Source organism: Vidua macroura, chromosome 1 (assembly GCF_024509145.1).
Source record: "Vidua macroura isolate BioBank_ID:100142 chromosome 1, ASM2450914v1, whole genome shotgun sequence".
Lineage (NCBI taxonomy): Eukaryota > Metazoa > Chordata > Aves > Passeriformes > Viduidae > Vidua > Vidua macroura.
Window position 1 is genome coordinate 68,264,108 of NC_071571.1, and position 24,518 is coordinate 68,288,625.

A 24,518-nucleotide genomic window follows, 5' to 3' on the forward strand; every position below is an offset into this window, starting at 1 on the left:
GGAGAAGGAGCAGGGTGAAGAGCAGCAAACTTTTCTCGCTGCCAGGGAGCGAGGCAGGGAGGGAGCGAGCGAGCGAGCGGCTCCTGCGGCTGCAGCCCCGGTCCCCGCGGGCTGGCCGGAGCGCGGCTGCTGACAGCGAAGGCAAATCAGCAGCGCGCCCGCCTCTCGGCGGGGCGGGCGACCGCTCCTCCGGGGCGGGGAGCGGGCGCAGGTAGCGCGGCCCCGCGGGGGCGGACGGGCGGGGTGGGGGCGGCGGAGGAGCAGGTTGAGAAGCGCCGGCCCCCGTCGGATGTTGCGGACTCGCTGCGCTGGAGCGGCGCTCCGCCGAACTGCGGCTCCTGCCGCCTGTGCCGCTGGACTCTGCCGTCTTGTTTCTTGTTGAAGGAAGGGTTTCGGCCACCCTTCCTGCCTCCAGCGGGTGTTGGCCATTTGTCCTGAAAATAGGTGGAGTTTTCTAAATCTGAATAAGCGTTGCGGTTCATTTTAGCAGGTTATGACATACTACACAGGTTTTTTTGGGGGTTTTTTTTTGGGTTTTTTTTTTTTTTGTTTTTTTTTTTTTTGTTTTTTTTTTTTTTTTTGTTCTGGAGTATCTTGCAAAACTGAACATAGAGCTGTGGTACATGGCTGGGTGTACCCAGGTATCCACGCCAGCTCTGATTGATGAAGTACCAGCCTGCATCCTATGGAGCAGGCTATACTGCCAGAAAAGAACATACACCTTCCTACAGTAATGCTGCAGCTCTGATTTCATCACTTTCATCAAAGAGTGAAAAAAAAAAAAAAAACATAAACCAAACACCATCCAAAACTCCAATAACAGCAGTTTGGTTGAGCAAGAGGCAGCTCTTCCATACCCTGATTTCTGACTTCATGGATCTTCCTCAGACTGGATGACTAAAGCCAGTCTAGTCCCACTGAAATCAGTGCAATTGCTCTAGGTTTGAACTGGGATAATTTCATAGGAGTTGGCCCGAGAATAATATCTGGACCATTTGAAGTCACTGGCAAAATTTCCATTAACTTTATTAGAATCAGAATCTGGCAATAAGCTCATATTCAGCTTCCCAGAGACACAGCTGAGAATATTCAGGACAGAATACAGTATTTTCAGAAGTGGAGGCTACACTGAGCCTTCATGTCTCTGAAAGCAAGGGTACAGATGTGTGTTTTAACTGCACCAGTCAAGGAACACTGTAATGCTGGATAGTTTAAAACTTGTTTTGATAGGAAAAAGGGCATCTATTAGGAGGTTTGAGCATAGCAGTCATCGGGGTGGGAGGGAAGAGTACAAGTTTCTTTTGCAACTGTCTTTTTTTTTTTTTTTTTTTTCCCCAGATTGTGAAGACACTCAAAATTTGAAAATGGGGGTGCATGTGATAGCACAGACCCAACATGCTCTTTTTGCTGTAGTGGATCCCACTACCTTTATGAAAGAGGTCTGTGTTTCCCAGGAAGGACTAATGAAGGCAATGTCCAGGGAAATTTTTGTACTGCTGGTTCAGTTATTCACTTTTCTCAACATAGAGCAATGGGGCTGCTTTTATTAGATGAGGAGACTAGGGCTCACTCCCAGAGAGGTGGTGAGCAACACACCTTTCCTTCTGTAAGGCAGTGTGGGATCCTGCTGGGAAAACCCAGGAGTAGAGCCCAGTGCACAAGCTGTCCCCTTGGTGAGCTGAGAGGAATGCAGGACATTTTGCTATCCCTTAGGAAGGGCGTCTGGAGGTTGGGAGGAAGTGCAGGAGCCCTTAGGTGAGTGAGGGACATTTCCTAGGCAGGTATTTATCCTGCACATGCTGGGGGAAGAGAGCAGCCACTTCCCACAGACATTCACTTCCCGGTTTCTGAGCTTGTTTGGGTGTAGCTCCTGTCGCTGTGTCCAGAAGAGCTTTGTAGCCTCGGCTTCCTGTTTTGACAATGAGAGAGGGAAGTGTCCCATTATACGGTTATTGCTGAAGAATGAACCTTTTCATCCGAAGTGTCCCCTGCTTCTCTTGAAGATAGGAAGAGATGGTGCACATTTAGCAACTGACAATGTCAAACTCTGGAGCAGCTCTTGGGTGTTTCTGCTTCTGTGATTCTCAAATATGTATCACCTTTACATTTTTAATCTGAAATAGTGGTTACTGCAATAAATAGCAGCTGTTATAACAGTTGGAAGCATTCAGGCATCTGAGTTTAAAGAAGTCTGAGGACAGGGACACACAGCAAACCTTCCAGTAGTTCCCTCTTAAGTTACTTTATTCTGGGGAAATTTCCTCTTGTAGGTGGAAAGCTAATGCCCTCCTTAAGAAGTCATTGCACCTTAATAAGTGTTCCATTTTTTTTCCAGAAGTGCTTTCCATAGTTGTATGCTACTTATGCCTGGAAATGCCTCTTGCTTGTGGATGTGAATGCTTTACTGTGGGATTCAGTTAATGCTATCAGACCTACAAAAGTTACAGCACACTCAGCAACTCGAGGAGGCTGAAAAGGACTAGGTCTCCTTCCAGAGGTCAGATATAGTGACTCTCTCAGATATTCCTGCCATCTGAAAGGGCAAGTTTTCCAAAAGGATTTTAGGACTTTGGATGAGAGCTGCATACCTAAATCTCTGGAGAAGTGCCCAGGCTCTATTCTACAACTGCTGCAGGCTAAGACACACACGTTGTAAGAGTTAAACATATATTTTAGAGCTACCGGTAGGATTTTGGATTTTTCGCAGCCAATAAGCCTTTTCAGCATACCTGCAGTCCAAAACTCTATGGTAACATGTAATTTCACTCGAGTTTTTGCGTCAGATCTTCAAAAATGCTGCGAATCCAGGTTTTTGGGTATCGTGAAAGTCACCAGCTTTCCCTGCTCATGACGGACATCTGGTGGCAAAAGGGAGAAACTCGGGTCTGTTCCTCGAAGTTTCCATCGTTGGCAAGTTAGCAATAAGACATTTCCTTGTCTCTCAAACAAACAAGCAAAAACCAAAATAAAACAAAAATAAAGGAAACCAACAAAAGAAACCAACTACTCCTAAGCAAAATAAGCAACACTCCCTCTATATAATACAAAAAGGTCTCCTCCCTCCCCTGGACCAATCCTTATGTAATTTTCTGTCCTTAAGCCAAACTTGAGTCTATATTCAATCTCACATATGCTCAGTGCTTCATGAAGAAAGTCTTTTATACATGACCATGACCAGAGCCTGTACCCCACAGAATATCCATCCCAAGGTGTGGCATGGTGCCAGCAAGGATTAACTATAGCAGTTAATTCTTCTGGTAGTGACAGTATTTAGATTATATGCAATTAAAAGCTGGGCTACCTGTTTCTAGTCAAAGCAGATTTACTGGTTTTTATCTACTTTTATCAAATCATTCCTTACTCTTATTTAAGCAAATTAAGTTTCCTCGTTGTTTTATGCAAAAGTTGCAAGGAGCAAGCAGTTCAAGGCACATGAAACACTGAAAGGGTAAAGAGGTAGTTCACTTTAGTTGGAAGTCTTCAGAATAAAGAGCCAAATAACAAAACAAACAAAAAACCCCGAACAAACAAACAAACAAAAAATAGAGTTTTCATCACAATGCCTTAAAATACACTACCTCTTCTGTACTCATAAGGAGAACTATGCAAATTCTTCATAAATCATCCCACGTACTGGGATTACACAATCCTAGCAGAATGATATACATTAAATTAAATTTTTTTCAGGATTAATAAAATACTGTTGAATAGAGTGGAGAACTTACTATTCTAGTGATCCCTTCTCCATCTCCTGAGCATAGAAAAGACACTTTGCATTCACACCTTCCCTCTAGATGAGCCACTGGCTATCAAAGTGCCTGTGACAAATGCAGGCTCCTATGCCTATGGGGTCAGCAAGGACACTGCAGTAATGGCAGCTTTGGTCCCCACACTCATTTTGCCAAAAAAAGTAGGGTTTTTTTTTAAAGCAATGTGGAAGAGATGTAAGTAGTGACATTTGCTTTCTAAAAAAATCTCCAAACCCTATGTTGTACAATAATGACATAGCAGGAATGAACTATTTGGAGTGCTGCACTTGGAGAGGTTGAAAATGCAAACATGCCTCCTAATTTTAGTGTATCAGTTTCCAAAGTCTGCTTGTGCAATGAGAAAAAGTGGTTGAGTATAATCTTAGTTCAAAGATTGAAGCAGGCTAAAAACAGCATTTGCTATGAAAGCTCAATTTTTTCTTTTTGCTTGCTGAACGAACTTTCTCCACTGCAAGTAGAGACAGTTGAAAAATAGTAACATCATCTTATTTGCACATAGCAAACCACTACTCTCTTTACTCAGAAATCTGATCTAAAAATATGCAATGGTAATTTCCCAGATCAGAACGCTTTAAAAAATGATTATTAATATCAATTCAATAACACAACTGGACTGCTATCCCTGCAAAAGCAAACAGTTAAAAGTGAAATAAGTCCCAGTATGAGATTCACAAGCAATTCCAACTCTGTTCCAATACTGGCCACCATCTTCAACTTACCGAGGATGTATGTACTTATGTATGAACAATTATACTTTAAATTTTATTTGAAGTATCAAGGGAATCTGACCTGAAATTGCAGCAATTAAGAAAATATCAATATATTGATATAATTTTTCTTGTTATTTTCATGGTATTTGCTTTTACTTTTATTTTTTCTTAATGGTATCTTAGAGAAAGAACTGAATTTCTTCTGAACAATGAAAACTAGAGAGGTGCCTGGCTCCAAGAAAGTGAATGCTGCAAAAAGAGATGACAAGAGGAGGAGAGGCCCTCACTGCATCCTCTCCTGGTGTCAGCTGGTGACCCATCAGCCAGTGTCCCTCCATGAGCATTGTCTGGCACATAGACTAGAAAAAATGAACACCAGTGGTGGTAGCTCACAACATGAGGATGAACAGTAAGACTCTGGTTTTAGCAAGTGGCACTTTGTATCACTCTGCATTAGCCATTACTAGAATTAGTGTATCATCTCTACCTCCAGGTGGTAAGGAAAGGATCCAGATGTATTTCCCACGTCATGGTGCTTGGGTACTTGCTGCTCATCCTCTGGCTATCCAGCTCACTGTCAACAGAAGAGGAGGATTGGCCAGTGTACTTTGCTGGAAGAATTCCCTTCCACTTCTGCCTTGTCCTGCTTCCAGCTTTGAGCACACACATCCCTCTGTGGCTGGTGTGCTGCAGAAAGGCACCTACAATTGCTTCTCAGGGCTGAACACCTGAGCTTACTCACCTGCAGAGGTGCACATTTCTATACAGACAACAGAAAAAGTGTGTATTGGAGATGCAAGGGCCTGGCCATCACCTTCTGCCTTGGGTCAAAAAACAAAAAAAAAACCCAAAAAACCAAGACCAATGCCAATGGTTAAGGAAAGAACAGCTGTTAAAATTGCTCACAAACGCTGCAGAATGGGGCTGGAAAATATCCTGGAGAGAAAAAAAAAAGGGTTCTGAAATCTTATTTAGAGTAACTCCGATGAGGTCTGCTCTTACCAGTGTGCAAAATATGTCTTTTCAACAACACTTTTCAATAAAATTGGGATAGACCCAAGTAGCATGGGGCCACAGTGGGGACTGCCAGATTATTAAAGTTTGAAAATACAAATGCCATTCCCAGCAGTATCCTATTATAAAGTCCACTGTACTCAGACTGCCTTTCCCTTATCAATTTGCACACAGAGGCAAGTTTTCAAAGGCAATAGGTCCTAAACATCCTCCAAAAATAAATGTCAGAGACTGTTCCCAGCTGCTTTAGGCTCAGTTGCTGTTTTGTACCAGAAAGCCAAGTGGCCTCACACCCATCCCACCCTGGAGCCAGTGGACATCTCCTTCCTGGGTGGAGCAGCTGCAGGAAGCCTGACAGGCAGCTTGGTGCCTTTTCCCATCTTCAGCCATCTCCAAGGCTTCCCCACTGCTACCATTACCCCTTCTTGCAGCAGAGCTGCCACCAAGGGGTTTTCTGCCTTGTGGTCTCCTCAAGGTCTGGGGAATAACACACATTTCCTACAGTTCTTTGCCACTTACTAGCATTCAATAGGCACCACTAGCTTTCGTTCACTTTTGCTTTAAAAGGCACCTCATACAGTGCCAAATCAAACATGGTATTTTAGGAAAAAGCAGGGTCCCAGAAGACACTGCACAGGGCAGCAAGTCTACAAAGGCATTTTTAGACACAAGAACTGTAGCAGCTTAAAAAAACTTTTAAACCCCTGTTGTCTTATAGCTGAGCCTTTTCTTTCATACACTTTTCTTTCAAACACTCTCTCATCCCCCAGTGAGAATATTTTTCATTACCTGTACTTACTATGACAGCTAATAGCCTTATGGATTAGTTCCTTAAGGGAACTGATTCAGCTAAGAAGAAAGAGGACATGAATTGTTCCCAAACAGCATTTAAGTTTTAAATTTAAGAGGCGCGCATTGCAATAATCATTTTGTTAACAAGTCAGGAGAAGAGCTGAGGTAAGTGGCAGCCATATAGCAATTCTAGCTTAAAAGATTCAGCTGCCATTGTGCACTAAACAAGTTTCCATGCCAGTTCAAGATGAGGTAACTCAGAAAAAAGAACCATCTTTTTTCTTTCTACAGGAAATGTTTAGAGGCTGATAAAAGAGATTTTATACATGTGCCTTCTGGAGGTAGGCAGAAACCACAGAGAAAGAAATGTGGTTTCTGTAGAGACTATTAGAAGGAAACCTTGTAAAAGAAAAAACCCTTTTTTTCTGTGTCCTTAGTGTTCTCTAGATTAATAAATTTCCTCCTTGGTGAGGCAGAAGTGATAAGCAGCTAGTAATTGCATTGCTTTTGAGAGGCTTCAAGTTTCCAGAGCAACAGCATGCCAGTAACGCAGGGCTTGTCTTTGTTGCACTGTTGGCCCAAAGAAGAGCTCAAATTTTCTGTCTCAGCCAGCTTGCACACAAGCTCTGAAGCCTCTATCCCTCCTGCAGGATGTCAGCAGCCCAGACCTTGCTGAGTCCCCAGGGGATGCAGGCTAAGCAGCCATGGCTGCTTCTCAGGGTGGGAAAACCAGTTGGGACATGGCCACCCAGTGTCATTGGGCAGTATGGATGCTCCCTGGAGCCAGCACATCCACTGAGGTCAGCGTGACTGTGGGCACAGGCTCACAGTCACAGCACTGAAAATCAGATAAAACCTTCCCTTGCCAGACCCAGCCCCTGCAAGCCATTCGGAAGGGACTTGGGCAGCTGATCTGCTCCAGGTCCACATAGGTCTTTGTTCCTATGTAAAAGGATGACTCACATGGGGTGGAAAGAGTAGCCCCTAATGTATTGTTACTGTTTTCATATTTGACAAGTACAGTACTATAATAAATAATGTAAAACAATGAATAAATAATGTCAATGAGAAGATATGATTAGCTTAAAACTGAGTACCTCCAGTGTGTAGGATGCCAGAGGTCAGACACCAGAAGCTGCAGAGTTGTGCTGATGTGGTGCTCTGCTCAGACTTTCTAGATGGATGGAGCACTGTGACCACCCCATATCTCACTGTGCGGGGGTGGTGGGACAGCCTCTGAAGGCACATCAATGCCTGCAGGACTCTCACTCTGTTTTGAAATTAAATGTCACTAGGACTGCTCTCTGGGACTGACCTCCCACCAGGCAGGGGAGGATCATGACCAGGGCACTCCTCCTTACTCCCCAGGACTTCCTCTGGATGCTCCCAGCATCCGCCCACCTCGGGAGCCATTTGAGATGGCACTGCCTGGCCCAGGCTGAAATAACGCCCAAGACCATTGTGCACAACCACAAGGACAATCTGTCCCAGGACCCAGCAACATAAACCGTCACTGCTTAATGTATGGGAACAGATGTAGTGTGAATTGCCTGTGATGCAGGCTGGATGCTTCCTGAGCATCCTTCATGGCAGCCTTGGGAAGGGCACTGCTCTTGGCCCTGGGCAAGCAACTGCGTTTTGTGCTATGTGAATTAAAAACACTATTCTTTTCAAAATGTTACCTGAGGTTTGGGGCAGTTATTTGCAAACTGCTGAGCAGAGCTCGCAGTAGAAATACAGCATTTGGCTCAGGAAGGAAACACTTCTAAGCTAACTTCTGGCTTAGAGTAATTCTATTCTCTTACGACGTCTTTATTTCACTCGGCTTTGAAGAGATAGAGGAGTCAGATAATGAATTATAAAAGACAGTTAAAAAAAAAAAAAATCAGTCATTCCAGAGTCCTGCAGCCCCAAGACAAAACTGATACACCAATGACAGCATATGGGCCCTTGTTAGTGTGGAACCAAATGCCTGCATCTGATCTCCATTAGAGAAGCCTCTGTTCACTTCCCTCGCCCAAAACGATAGGGAAATCCATTTAATCTTCTTCAAACCATACAACAACACTTAATGAGTTTTGTTTTCTCCCATGTAAAATGGAATAAAGCAGTAAAATATGATAACAGTCCATCAAGTGATGTTTCAGTTTCATTTATGTGATGTTCAGAACAGTTTGTGGCAATAAAAGGAATGGGTACTCAAATGAGGTATTATGGTCAGCAGCCTGTGGGAAGATATATTTAGTTTAAATACTAATAATAGCCTAATAGCATCAAAGCAAGATAATGGAATGTGACAGATGTTGGATGTTCTCTCTTTGCAGTGTGCCAGATGTATATTTTAAATTACTGTTTGCATGACAAAAGGGCCAAGAGGCCTCACTTTTGGATTCAGGGCCCTCTGAGGCTGGGCTCCGTAGACAGGAATGCAATCCCTTTCTCATGGTTTAACCCCTGCCAGAAAACCAGCCCCACACAGCCACTCACTCTGCCCTGGTAGGATGGGGAAGAGAATCAAGAGGGTAAAAGTGAGAAAACTTGTGGGTTGAGATGAACACTATTTAACAAGCAAAGAAAAACAAGGAATTTTCAGCTACTTCTTATTTTCAGGCAGATGTTTGGCCGTCTCCAAAAAAGCAGGGCTTCATCATGGGTAACAGTTACTTAGGAAGACAAATTCCATAACTCCAAATATTCCCCCTTCCTCCTCCTTCCCTGGGCTTTTATATGCTGAGCACAATGCCATATGATCCAGGACATCCCTTTGGTCATTTGGGGTCAGTTGTCCCAGCTGTGTTCCTCCACAATCTCCTGTGCATCCCCAGCCTATTTCTTGATAGGGTGGGGTTGAGAAGCAGAAAAAATCTTGTCTCTGTACAAGCACAGCTCAGCAATAATGAGAAACATCTCTACATTACTGACACTGTTTCGTGCACATACTCAAAATATAGCTCCATGCTAATTACTGTGAAAAAAATAATTGTGCACAAAACCAGCACACTCTCTCTAAAAATAGAAATGAAAAGTTATTTTTATCATGTTTTTCAATGTTTTTGCATAGCCTAGAGCATCCTTAAAGGTGGCATTGTCAAAATACTCACATGAAACCCATTTATTTCCCTGTGCAGGTCAACCAACAGTGAGCCTGGCTGTGTGGAGCAGTGCTTGGCAAGGTGCTGACTCCAGGCTGGCTGCCTGGACTGAGATCCAAAGCTCCTGGGGGATCACTTCATTTGGACAGTCAGACAGTGCCACCAGCAATTGGAGGAACCCTTTCCAAGAACAAATGCATATATATACTACAGACATTTTCTTGGAATTACGTTACTGTCAGGAATGCTCTGCACAATTGAGCACTATCATTAGGAAGCATTTTTAGTATTTTCCCTTCAGTTTTACATTTGAAGAGGCAAAAAGTTATGTATAATGTCAACTGCAGGTTCATGTTATAGAAATAACTCTGAAAAGGGGTGTTGACCTCTGTGTTTTACTCCCACCAGAGATATCTGATACTCATTTCCATGTAATTTGTCTGTCGTATGAACTAAGACTTGATTTCTAAACTCAGACAAAGCCCTTCACAGGCTTTCACAAATATTTATCATTGATCCATATTATGCCTTGCAATATACTTTTTGTAGACTTGATGCCATCAACAAAATTTTACAGAAGCAGTAACTTGGTAAAATATGGGATCTGTGCTATAGACCAGGAGTTTCCAGCTCACATCCTCTCCAACTTGTTGGCTCTGTGAAACTGTCAGAAGGAAAATACAGAGACCTGCTGTAAGTCTCTATAATCCATGCAGTAAGACTTGCCTTTCCACAAAAACTCTCCAGGTTGGAGCTGTACTAGAATTAAATGCTGAGACAAGATAATGTTTTTGGGAATTACTCCTGTAACATGGTCTTCCATGCAGCTACTCTGTGATTTGCTAAATGACTGTGCTCTTTGCTCTGACATCAAAGTTCTCAGGAGCTGCAAACATTAAGCACAGAGCTACACCTCTGCCCAGCATATCACTGGGGGCTGAATCACTCTCACACCAGAGGATAACCCCTTAGGCCTTCAACTGCACCCATCTGAACTCCTAGCATTGTCAGAATGCTCAGATGTCCCTGTACTTAATGGAGTCATTCTTACAGGCCTCTACAGGAAAAAAAAAAAGATCTATTTTCACAAGAGAACTAAGGAACAAGGAGAATGGAACATCTATTCCATGGTTAGATGGGAAAATGAGAGCTGAATCCTGTTTTCTAGTTCCCAAATGGTTCCCTAAACATTAGCCTTTTTTCCTCCAATAACAGATTCAAGATGTTACAGATTCTGACATATGGATTTCCTCCTGCAGCCAAAGGTTTTTGAGCATTTGGGGTTTGATCAGCTACTGTCACCACTATGTTTCTTCAAAGAGATGTCCTGAAGTGTTCTAATGAGCAGCTGCAACCCAAAACAGGGAGAAAGAGAGAAATGGTTCACAGACCCTCAGAGCTACTACGCGGATATGTGGTTGGGATCAAAGAGGACTGCAGATGACAACAGCAGTGCTTAAAAGTGATCTCAAGAGCTGCATTTTCTTGCACAAAGTTTTATATAACCACACCACTTTGTTCTCAAGTATTTGAGCAGGTTAGTGACAATGAATAAACTGTAATCACTATAATATGACAACACATTGAAGCCAGTGTGGTGAAAGTGCTTTGTATTCCCAGGCATCCTACAGTCATCATCATCTTCAATATCTGACCATAATTCAGATCCAAGAAAGTATTAGAACGAACTAGACTGCCAACAGTTGAATAATTAAATACCTCCTTGATCAACTACTTCCTTTACATAGAGGCCCGTATGGTTATTATATTACACTGTCATCATTGAAATCTTTTGCTGTGTAAGGCAGAGCGTACAACCCTCTGTGCTATGAAGTACAGTTAGAGCAATCCACCTCCAGAAATTTTTTTCTTCAAGTCATATGTGAATTTAAGAAAATTCAGCTAAGATACACTAAGCAAATAATAGTAACAACTAAGGAAAACTTCCCCAGCCACCAAAGGACTTCCCAAATGTCAAGGGAGCAAGTTCCATAGGAGACAGACTACAGTTCTCCCCTTCTTGCTCTCAGGCAAATTTTTTTTTTTTACTTTCTTAAGGCATCTCAGCATGGTGTAGACTCTATGAAATTTCCTGGTAAATGATCATTGAGGTACAAATAAATGCAGATTTAGTAAGAAACTCTGAACTCCTCTGACAGTTAGAAGGTGGTGCTGTCCATTTGCTGGCAAGCGTGGTTCCATGGGAGACAATGTGAGCTCTGGATGTGTGACCCAGTGGGAAACTCAAGGATATACAATGAGTCATGAAAATGCCACTCTCCAAAGAAAAGAGCCAGGAAATTAAAAGACAGAGATCCATCACTTCCCAGATCCCAAATAATTTCCAGCAGGTGTTGTACAGCTAATTATTTCTCATTCCAAATTCCTTCCAAAAATAACACAGGCTTTACTGCTCAAAATAACAGAACTGAGTATTGCTGCACAAGTTTGCAAGATTGAGACTTTCTGCCCTCTCCTTGAGCCTTGCCTCTTCCCAGGACCCTGTTCCTCAAACTTGCCTTTGCTTCTGTAATTCCTGGCTGAGACTCCATAATCTTAAGCCCTTCATACCAAATTTCCCACAGAGACAATGAAAGAAAATGCATCAATAACATGTTTTCATGCACTCTGCTTCCACAGGATTTCCTATATATCTCTGTCCTTCAAGGATGTGGTAAGAAAAACACTGGGACTAGGGGTTTGCTTTGCTGGATTATTAAAATGGCAAATGACCTTTTGTTTCAGTTGTAAATAAACTATCATTATCCTTTGTGCCTTACCTTTAATCAAACACATATAACAATTTTTATTTCTATTTTCATTGTCTGTGCCCAACTGAAAAACTTGACAGAATTTTAGTTCCAGGACATTTGTTAGTTGTGGCTACAATTGCTAGGCATGCCTTTAGAGGAATTTGAATTAACAGTTGATCAATTTAAATTAACAGTAACTGCATCAATGAAACATCCCAAGTCATGGTAACACTGTAGTAAACTATTTACTTTGAATCTTTTCCAGGGTACAGAAAATGGGAAGAATTGCAAAAGAATAATGAAATATAATGAGTGCAAGAGCTGGAGGGATTTGATCAGGAGAGAAAATTGAGTGTGGGTATCACCAGAGATGCAATAGAATTCAACAAAAAAAAAAAAAAAAAAAAAAAAAAAAAAAAAAAAAAAAAAAAAACCAAACAAAAACAAAAAAAAACCCCAGAGCTCAGCAAAGCAAGCTACTGAAATCACTTCTTGTCTCAAAATTAATATGTTCAAACTACAAACTTAAATTTACTTTCAGCATTATATTCAAAGTAATTGAGTCTAACTCACTTAATAACCAATTTTCATTTGTGCAAAGTGTATTTGTCCTTTTCAGCAGCATCTTGGCCACTGCAGAGTGGACCTAAATAGACCTTTCTCACATCCCTTCCCAAAGTCAGCATTACCGCATTTTAAAATTATTTCTTTCTTTCCCTATTGATGGCTCTGATTGATTAGAACTTACAGTCATTTTGGATCACTATATATTAAGAAAATCCCTTGCTAACATTACCAGCACATGTTCAAGGTCCACTCAAATTCAGCCTCTTTGCAGCACTTCTCGACTTCTCACTGTACTAACAGAAGTCATTGTAAGGTTCCTTAATTTTCAAGCTTACCCTGAGAAAATGACAATTTAAAAAGCTGACCAAAAAAAAAACCAAAAAAAAAAAAACCAAAAAAAAACCCAACAAACAAACAAACAAAAAACAAAAAAAAAACCAAAACCAAAAAAAAAAAAAAAACAAACAAACAACAAAAAAAAAAAAAAACCAAAAAAAAAAAAAAAAAAAAAAAAACCAAAAAAAAGAGAGAGAGGGTAGAGGGTTTAGGTCTTATTCTCAAATGGGTTTGCAATCTTAAGTTTTGCAAGCCTAGATTACATACAAACCAGACACTGATAAGTTTAAGAAAGGGATTTACAGCAAGACAGAGGTTTTACCTATGTAAAATCTGTGTATGTGCATTTGTACATAGAAGTGGCTGTAAGCCCTAAGAGCATTTTCAGATATTTAGCATGTGCCTTTTCTATAGAAACGTTCTCAAAAGTGCACTGAGATGACGCAGAGGATTCCAAAGGGTTCTTTTCTCCAAAACATATCAGTCAGCAAGAAAACATACTTCCAGTCCACCAGCACTGCACACTTGCCTCTTTCAACAGCCCCATGCTTAGGAAACTTTTCATGAGGAAGAATGCCATTGAAATGTTCCAAACCCCCATACAGATATATACATTTATATACTATTTTGGTATAGTACATAAGAAGAATCTAATTTTACAGAAACACAATTCAGTGGATAAGTAGACTGGAATGGAGGACACAAAGATTTCATCTAAGACCTCAGACCTGTGCCTGACCTGAAGTATTTGCAAACTTGACCTTTGCAGTAATTCTGTTTGCAACTAATATGCATGCTGATCCTGGGTTTGGTTTGAGCAGTTTCTATTTTTATTAGTACAGTTGGCTTAGCTTATTGGAGACTGCTGCACTGTGACACATCCCAAACACCTACCAGTGCAATAAAACTCAGCCCTCCTATTTAATCAGACCTGTATGGGAAAAAAAGTAACTCAGTGGCACAATAGGGACTGTTACTGGTTATCATGTAGTTAGCAGAGAGAACCCTCTGTGACCATTCACAGCCCAGTTTAAGGTATAATGAACTAGCAGTTAGAAAAACACTTTTTTACTTGTACACTGAGCAAGAAAGTGAAGATTTTCTTGCTGCCTTTTCTATTGATTCACTCTTCAGAACCAAACTGAGCTTTGAATTAATGCACAAATCTGACAAAGGACAAAACAACATTTAAATTACCATTGATAAATGCCCAGCCAAAAGTAATTACTTATTCTACTGTGGCTCATTAAGAAACTGTTCCATTAAAGTAGAGTTAAATAATGAAGGAGATGAGAGAGTTAAGGTTAGGGGAGCTACTGCACAAATGTGAAAATGCTTGTAAAATGCTCAGATTGTACTTTTAAAAGGCATGACTTTTCTCCCTGTTTCCAACCCACCTTAGTTCTCCCTAATATCTTCTCAATGATGAAATGAATCTTGCCATTTTTGCCTGTCTGGACCTGGAAGGAATCAGGCAGGCTATGAGGGGTTGTAGGGAGATGGTAAAGGGAGAGGGAGAAATGGATTTCAGAGGATTTAAGCTGAGCACCACCATGGCTAGTAGTCCAGCTGAGCTCATAGAGCAAGAACATGTGGAGACAATGGACTTGAGCTGGGAGTGTTAGAGGGGGGTGGATATCGAGCTGCAGAAGGTCCTCAGTGCCATTATATAAAATGGGAAGGCTAGAATAGGGTGATAATATAAAACTGTTGGGTGGCACAGACTGTATTCACATAATTAGGTGTTATTCTACATTATGGTTTTGGCTGACTATCCCAGCTCTATAATCCTGTTGCTACCATAACGAAAGACAAAAATAACTGATAGAAATCATCTCACTTAACAGCTTGGCTTGATTTCTCTGGTTATGCTCCAATTTCACATTGCAATATCTCTGCAATAATTAGACATAAATGGACAGCATCGAGCACCAAGAATCACTGATCACTTAATAGAGAAATAACCCATGTGATCATATCCCATGGCCAGCCCACTGAGTTTTGCACTTCTGCCATCCTCATTTCAAACAGTCTGTTTGTTGATATAGCTAAATACTTGGAAAATTAATAATTATATTTTTTTAAGAGGGAAGAAACAGATGTGTGACACTGTTTGCAACGATCCATGCAAACGTACTTTGCTCAGTGGAAGTATATTGAGGCTAGGACTCTTAGGATAACATGAATAAAGCATCTGGAAAACTCACTTTGAGGAAGCAAACCCTCTGTATTAGTTACATAGCTTTGTCTGTCAAAAACCAAGAGTGATCTCCAAATGAAAGGAGCTGCTACAAATTTCAGATGATACAACTGCCCTGTTTCCATTTCAACTGGAAAAGCCTACTGACCTGGCTAGCTCTAACATTACCTGAGGTGAGACCAGACGAGATACAGTGTTGGGTCAATAGATAGTGATACCTGTGAATCCAATACTGATACCTGTGTATCTAATTCAAGAGTTTGCTTTCTGAAACTGTATCCACCTGCATTGCTTTTTATTAACAGTCCATTTTGAATGTGCCTCTGGCAAATTCACAGCTGATGGAAATGCAGCCATGTCCCTTGCTACGGTCCAAAATGACTTATAAAGAATGGATAATGGGCCACGTGCCAGTGAAGAGGTCAGAAGCAGTGTAAAAATCACTTGCCCAACATTCCCTGTCAGTAACAGGCTGGTTTGTCCCAAACTTCTTTGGTAAAACAGGAGTCTTTCCGAGGCTAGCTCTGAAAGCACAGGCCACTGTTTTTAGAAGCATTTGGCTCATCAATCAGCCTTTATTCCACTGTGAGGTGGTATAGACAGCTCTCCTGACATCTTTGCAGGAGACATGGTGGAAGGTGCTCCACCCATAAGAGCTGAAGACTGAATTATGACTTTTCACACAACAGAAAAACCCTGCAACCCTTGCTTGCCACCAACATTGCAAAAAACCCCAAAAATGTCACCTGAAGAATTGGCTCAGGAGCTCTTGCTGTATGCTTTATCTTCCTTGCCCTTGCTAAGATCAAAGTTAAGCTGTTTTCTGGGCTTCAATCTAACTCTCAGTCCCAGGAAGACAGGACACATACATCCTTCAAATCTTTAGGTGACACCGCACATAGACAATGGTAATTACTTCATATTTGCAGTGGAAAAGTTCATCTAAGTGGGAAGTTTGGTGCAGAGGAAGCCTTCTTAGAGCTGAAATAAGACACAGACTACCCAAAGCTTGTAAAGGTTCTGGAAAAACTAATGAAACTGGGGAGGGTAGACAGAGACGTGACACAAGACATGACACAGATGTCATGACACAGATTGGGAACAAAACTACAGATTAGGAACAAAACATTTTGTCTACGAGGCAATAGTCATGACGTTCCTACTTTGTAAGCATCATATTTGAACTGCCCAGAGCTACTAAGTTAGGGATTTTGTCTAAGTTTCCTTAGAGAATTTGCAAGAAGACATAAGGCAGTAGAAAGTAAATTTCAAGGATGTAAACAAAAAGACCAAAAACATAACTGAATGCCCTATGGTGAAATTAAATTTGATAAACTCTCAGCTTAAAAGATAGAAGGACACCCAGTCAGAAATAAGTCTTTCTGCTGACATACAGAAACATGATTTTATGAGAGAGAAAAAACCCAAGTGTTTCAGAAGGCAATTTATTTTTGGCTTAATGACAATTAAACCAACTATTATTAAGTTAGCTGAAATGAAAAAGAAATCACTGGCAAATTGGAAAAGAACAACCCTTAGGTCAATATGACAAATTTGTTATCCTGCGTGTGGGAAAACATCCCTTACAAAATTTGAACTTCACAGCTGGATGAGAACACATAAGCAAATTTAATGCAGAGCATGAACTGTTGGTTGTCACCATCCACAACAATGTACAATCAGAGCATCCTATACAAATGAGAGACAATCAGCCCCTTTCCATTTAAAGCTGCGTAGAAACTTGGATTTACCAGCAAAACTAGGATGTCTCCTTGTAGTGCCAGGCCAAAGCTTTCTTGCAGATCTGCTCAAAACCACTGAATATTTGAAAAGGGTTAAATGACAGATCCCCTCGATCTCTCCATAGCCTCTGCCTAGCAGCATTGCATTTCCATTTGAACTACAAATGACCCTGTACACACAATCATGTAATTCATATTTATATAAACAGAGGGTACCGTATGTATAATTTGAAAGATTTCTGGGAGGGGATGCATCAGAACTAAACTCCTACTTTTCCCTCGAGGAAACAATCCCATTTGGTTTTAGTTAACTTCAAAGGACAAAAGTATTTATCCTTCTGTGTCAATAATTTAACAGAAATTTGTCATTTCTGTCCACAAATCCAACTTTCAGAGTTGCCCTATCTCAGTGACACACACACCCACAAGCAAGCCTGCAATGTCCCCCACATCCCCACACAAACCCACAGAGCACAGCAACTGCAGCACAATGAAATGCTCCTGCAGCAATTTCTAGCCATGGAAATTGAGTTTAGTTTCACTGACTTGCCAGAAACCTCTCCGCACTGGGGAGTTGTATTTCCAAGCACATACCATGGGACCAGGACCTTTGGTGACATGTTGTTCCAATTTGATTGAGGTTGGGTTGCAGGCCAGGCCTTTCAAATCATAACCAGCACAGAAATTACCTCCTACAAAACACTGCAGAAAAGTGAGACTGCAGCAGCAAATCTGGGAAAACTTCATTTTGGGGTCGATGCAGCTTAAAGCATTGATAACATTTTTTCCCCTCAGAGTTTGTCCAAGAACTGTTTTGGAGGAGGCTGAAAGGACACTGTTCGCTTTCATTTGGAAATTTATCTGCCCTGATTGCCTAATTCAGAATTTGGGGGAGGAAAAAGTTAAGTATGAACATTTAAAGGAACAAATTTGGATTAGAAAACATTGCATATAAATCTTAGACAATCATCACTTTTTTCCAACCCATTCACTGTCTTCAGCACAGAGCTAGAAAGGCATTCTTTTCAAAACAAATTAATAAAAAAGTGCAGTGATGTCTATTGTCTATAATAAAGCTACAGTTTAATACATAGCAAGTCAAACTGTCCCAGTCTTAAACATCTGCAAATATATTAGCCAGAGACGCAGCTGTGCCTCAACGGGACCAGCCTTAGCTCTGGGTGATGCCAGGTTGATACTCCCATGGTTTCAGATCCATGGCAGTGAAAGCCTTGGCATGGTCACTGTCCATCTTCTCCAACTGAGCCCTGCTCAGGCTCCAGGGCCAATTCTCCAAGTGTTTGCTTCTTTGCAGAAGCAACTCCCTCACTTTGAAAGTGATTTTAGGCCAGACTACAGCATTTCATAATGAATTATAATGTTTGATAGAGCTGTTAAAACATAGTAGGAAATGTTAACAGCTAGAAACACGTTCTTAAATGTATCCTAATCATGTATCTTCCTTTCAAGTGCTTTAGTTTAATGTAGAAATTATTTGAAATATAAAATTCCATGGGGCTTTGGGCCATATAAATAAGTCATTTTTAGAGATACAGGGCCAGTAGATTGGAGCAGTTTCTTTGGCATATCATTGGGATTACACTAATTCAAACTCTCTGGAAATCTGACTCATAAAGTAGAGGTATTAAATGGGAAGTAACACTTTTAATACGGCTCACTCTGTCAGCTGTATAAAGTGTAAGCAGGAGAAGGAAAAGTACTTCATTCTTACTTACACTAAGAGGTATTTACACCACCATGGAAACACAAAAGTCCTTATAAAGGTATGTTATATCTTAAGACTGCAGGGAAAAGTCATAGAATATTTTGAGCAGCTTGCTACATGACTCCATTTCTCACTAACAGCATGACATGCTCAATAACATTAATTTCCTTAAGACTGCAATATATTAAATATTTGTGTTAGGGGTTTTTTGGGTTTTTTTTTTTTTTTTTACATCTATTAAATAGCTAATTGGAAAACTAGTGAGAGGTAATGAAACAAGTTCTAAGCACTAATGGATATACAAGAGGGCAGAGGAGAAAGCTGCACAGGCAGCCTTAATTCCTCACTCTCATAGCCCAATAGCTCCTCTTTCCAGTCTTCATTTCAGTGCTCTGTAACCCAAGGCAGCAATGAGGGGGACAAGCCTCTTCCCTATTGTGGGTTTGCCAGATGTTCTCCACCACCTGAGGGCCTTTTTGGTTGGACAAGCATATGTCTCAGCATTTGTTACAGGAGTCATGAATCGCCACTCCTAAACTTGTAAATGAACAGCACTGCCTTCACCCCAAGCAAACAGCTTTGTCCATGGAGCTAACTACAGTGCTTGTACAAAGCCCTGCCCTGGCAGCAGCCAGAATATCCCCTCTACAGGGATGGGACAAGGCATACCAAGACAAAATATGACCCATTGCTTTGCAAGCAGACAAGTCGGAATCCATGATCTCAACAACACAGGATGGATGATGGATGGAAAAAAACACAACTCTCCAGGGAATAGTAAACCCATCCAAACTTCATTCACAGATAAATGGTGTTCCTCTCTGTCGGGATCCCTATTGCTTGGCTACTTCTCCTATGGGATAATAGTGAGAGAAGAGAGTGAGTACTTCATCTTCCCCCAGGGAAGAAAAAATCCTTTCCAGAGATGGATGCATAAAGGAAAGATGACAGAAAGAAGCCTACATGGGCTACTAGCTTACAGGCCATCTAAAGCCAGGTTACAAACATAGATAGAAACAACTCATTCAGTCTTTTAAAATAATTTTTTAAAATAATTTTTTAAAGTGTATATTGAGCTGAAGCATTGTCATTCTAAGTATAACATCAAGAAGAGAAGATGAAAGAGATTTTGCTTTCCTGCACTATGACCAATGCAAAGCCATGTTGCTCCTTAATGAACAGTGAGGGATGTTCTGCTCCAGGACAGGAATTCTCCTGGAAACAGTTTGTTGGTTGTTAGTGAACTGGTTTCCCTGCCAATAGGTTAAGAATAAATTCATACCTTGGGCTCTCTTCTGAAACTATTCTTGGGCATGTTGGGAAAGATGAGGATATATTCCCCTGAGCCCTTATATTGAAAAAGGCCCTTATATAGGAAAAGACCCTTATATTGAAAGTGGAAAACCACATATAAATATGTTGTGCTGACTCTTTATCCTTGAGACAATCAGAACAGAGTTCAGAAACATCCTCAAGAGAAGAGAAAAAGTTCCTCAGCACATGAGCTCATTCCAGTGCTGTGGAACTGGAACTTTGGAAGACATTAAAAAGGAGCACTTCATTAACATGATGCTGAGAGTCAGCAACAGCTGTATAAACCTAAACATCTACTTGAATTCCAAATTGAGAACAGATTAAAAGATAACCAAGATTTTTTTCACCCCTGAATGTCAAAGAGATGCTGATTTAAAATTAAGTTTTCGTTCACATTTACAGCAGGAATGAGGCAAAGAACTTAAGGGATGTAGAAAACTAAAAAAAAGGAAGGAAATGGGGGGAAAGGAAGAAATAGTGCCTTTCTGACTGAGTCTCCAAGAATTACTGTTCAAGAGTATCAAATCTGTTACTGTGAAAATGCCACAATAGTGTTCAAATACAAACCTGGATAAGCAAAATTTTAAAATTACTGTGTCTGAAGGAGGCTCTTGGGCTATAAAACCACTCACGGTGGAACAGATCTAGTAACGTCCAAATGTATGTCCTAGCCAGGGCCTTTAAACTTAGAAGATTCCTAGGCACATACAGAATCAGACAAAACACACAGTTTTAGATACACACATACATATATTCTATCCATATAACAAAATACAGTATATGGTAACACACAGGAAGGGAATGATTCACTTTCCAGTACTGCATCCAATGAACCATGGAATATAACATTTTTTTATTTCTTGGTGGTAGCTGTCAAAATGCATTTACTTTGGGGAGATGAAGAGGGAACACACAAAGAAGTGTAGAATAATTATGTGTTGAAAATTAAACCCAGTTGTCTGAATTGGGAAGAACAATATAATGTACCAAAGGAGGTCTAAACTGTTTTGGCCAAAAAACTTAGAGGTCATCCAAGACAACATACTTTGTAAATGAAAGGCAAAGGCAGTTTTCTGTAGTGTATTCTTTACCTCTGTTTTTGGGAGTTTAGATCTACATTTAACATGAAAGAACTCATAGTTTAGTTTATTCATATTATAGGGCTGTTTCTCTTAGACCTATCAAAAAAACTGTGGGTTATGTCTAAGGGCACGGAGTCAGGCCCACATTCCTTGTTCATGGATGTTTATATGTGCAGGACTCCAAAAAGAGATTTTAAAGAACAAATTCCCATTCAAGAGTGGCATGAAGAAAAGGCACTTTCTCTCTGATTCAGAACAACAGCAGTGACGGGGTTAGAAGAATTATGAAATACTAACTTTCCAGGATGTCTATGGAACCAGGGATGTGCTAGCCAAACTTCTAACTCCCAGTTTGTGTCCTGAATGAACCCACAGGACAGGCTCTCTAAGACCCAAAGGGTCTGTGTTGACCATATGGAACACCTGAATTACAGTCTGCTCTGCCAGAAATTCCTGCTAAGGAAGCAGTGGGAAGACATGATTGTCACTGTGGAGCATCTATACAAAAAACACAGCTCCCTGAAAGGTCCAGAAGTTGCCAAAAGTCTCAGTGCTCCAATGACCAATGCTGTGACAAGACTAGAGACGTATAGCATGCGCTCACAGTGATTAAGACATTGCTTCCCAAAAAGCAAATACAGCAATAAAGTAAGTTGCTTGCTCTGCTGATGGGGGAGATTCTTGCCTATCAGCAAGTTATCAGCATTGCAGTGATTTTTCTGTTAATCTGTCCCATGTTCTTTCCTTGCACCCTGACTGATTATGCCCTGAAGAGATACTGCATTCCACAAAGATGTTGAAAAGAGAGCAAGCACGGAGCCAAAGCAAGCCTTGCAAGGACTCGTGCCAAGATGAAGGGGCACCCAAAGGGAGGTGAGGCAAATGGTGTAATCTGAGCATTCTGGACCACAAGGGAAGATGGTATGCACTCCTCAAGGCTGTCCATATACCACAAAATATAAAGAGAGACTGCAGGCAGGGAACAGCCATGTTCCCTGCATTTTAAGAATGGATACACAGAATGAAAACTGAATACATTTCCATAGTCTTTTGACAGGGTAAACCAGAATTATATCCCCTCCTAATCCGTAGCTGTATTTCCTCATCACTGGGGATATATATCCTCTGTCTATGCAAGCAGGCCAGACAGAAGACTAAATTCATTTTTGGGTGACTATGGTATCATTATTTTTAGGTTTTGCAAGAAAACCTAGCTGCTGATTAAACCACAGTGATGGAAACCAGAACACAAAATATACTTTAGTACCAGATTGTATGACAACACAAATTCTCCAAAACATACATGGAAAGCAGGAATTCACTTGCACAGTTTAACAGACAGAATCATTGTAAAGATCTGCAAAATTCAATGTTACAATTTTCTCATTTTCCATTAGATGATTTCTATGCTATATATAATTCATATATATGCCCCAAGAAAATAAGCTGCAAATCACACACAAGTTCCTCTTTCTTCCACCTTTTTTCTTAAGTTTGTTACACTAAATTGCATTAATTTTTAGGACTTGCCATACCAGTGTTTTCCAATTCCTTTCTTTTATCTCTTTTCCTTCTGGATAAAAAGTGGTATGGTTTTTGAATAGGCACTAACACATTAGTATTGTGATCATGTTGTAAGTATTATAAGATAGAATAAGCAACAGCCTGGAAAATGAGGAAAAAAGTGAATAGCTAGGCTCAGGAGGAAGTTTTCAAAAACTATATGACATTCCCTGTGTGTTTGTTTTAGAATGCTCAAGTTGAGGTGTATTAGAAAGGTTTTTGGTTTTGAGGTGTGTTAGAAAGATTTTTGGTTTTTTCTAGTTATGTGGTCAATACTCCTTTGCATTACATGTGTATCTGCAAGGTATGTCAGGCCACACTCATCCAGACACTGCAAAGAGTTAAAGGCTTTCTCTACCTCACTCCAAGGGTGACAGCAACTGTCCCAGTGGCACACAGATGGAAGCTCTGCCTGAGACAACAGGTTACGATGACAGACTAGTTCAAAGCAGAAGCAGAGCAATTTTGCATTTGTTGACACCAGACTGTTTTAGGGTGCCATCAGCATCCAAAACCTAAGAAAAAATTTCCCACAAAACAAAATGTAAACAAACAATCTTGTAACTTATCTTTTTAAGGTGGCAACATTGGGAATACATATATTTTTACAATTAATATGATGTCATTCTAAATTACAGGAATTTTTCTAATTACAGGTGGCTTTCAAGGTTATGGGGTCAGTTAGCTTTTCAGGAAACAAAAAAAAAGATATTGTAAATGTCACAGAGGGAAGAGGACAACAACTAAATCCACAGTCTATTACTCTATGTCTATGGAGGTAAATGAAGATACTGTCTACAGATTTTGGCCCATCATAATTTTCTTGAAGTAAAGAAACAAAATCATTACAGTGCTATGAGTGGAGCTGTTCTTCCTGAAATTCCACACTGTGTCTCCTCTGACACTCATGTGATGACAAACCCAAAGGCTCACGCACCTACATTTTTGTGTGTCTTTGAGAAGAAGGATAACATAGTGAATGACCCACCTAGCCAATATGGGAAAGCCAGTTGATGTAATCTTTTTGGACTTCAGCAAAGCTTTTGACACGGTCTCTCATGGGATCCTCCTGGACAAAAGGTCCAGCCCACAGCTGGGTAAACAACACATCATGCAATGGGTGAACAAATGTCTCACGGGTCAGGCACAAAGGGTTACAGTGACATCAGACTGGTGACCTGTCACTAGTGGGGTTCCACAGAGCCCCATCCTCGGCCCTGTGCTCTTCAAAATCTTCATAAATTACTTGGATGTAGGACTGGAAGGGACACTGAGCAAGTTCACAGATGATACAAAGCTGAGAAGAATTGACTCCCTCAAAGGCAGCGAGGCCCTGCAGAGAGACCGTGACAAGCCAGAGACACGGGCAATCACCAACTGTATGAAATCCAACAAGGGAAAGTTCTGGATTCTGCACCTGGGACAGTACAACCCTTGTTATATATAAAGATTGGGGAATGAGATGCTGGAAAGAAGTGCTGCTGAAAGGGCCCTGGGGGTCCTGGTGGATGGCAAGTTGAACGTGAGTCAGCAGTGCCCTGGCAGCCAGGAGGGCCAAGCATGTCCTGGGGGCATCAGGCACAGCATGGCCAGGCAGGCAAGGGAGGGGATTGTCCTGCTCTGCTCTGAGCTGGAGCGGCCTCACCTCAAGTGCTGGGGGCAGTTTTGGGTGCCACAACACAAAAAAGGTATTGAGCAATTAGAGACCATCCAAAGGAGGATAGGAAGCACCTTGAGGGGAAGCCATATGAGGTTTGTTCAGTCCGGAGAAGAGGGGGCTGAGGGGGGACCTTGTTGCAGTCTACAACTTCTTCCCAGGGGGAAGAGGAGGGCCAGGTACCAATCTTAACTCTTGAC

General features: G+C 41.1%; 1 long non-coding RNA gene across 1 annotated transcript; it reads right to left on the reverse strand.

Moving 5' to 3' along the window:
• Window positions 1-1,513: 1,513 nt before the first annotated feature.
• On the reverse strand, window positions 1,514-23,753 carry LOC128814685 (uncharacterized). Its single transcript, XR_008439460.1, has 4 exons — window positions 23,650-23,753; window positions 23,020-23,176; window positions 2,730-2,858; window positions 1,514-1,909 (listed from the first exon to the last, which is right to left on the reverse strand). It is a non-coding gene; the product is annotated as an uncharacterized LOC128814685 (long non-coding RNA).
• Between the last annotated feature and the right edge of the window lie 765 nt (window positions 23,754-24,518).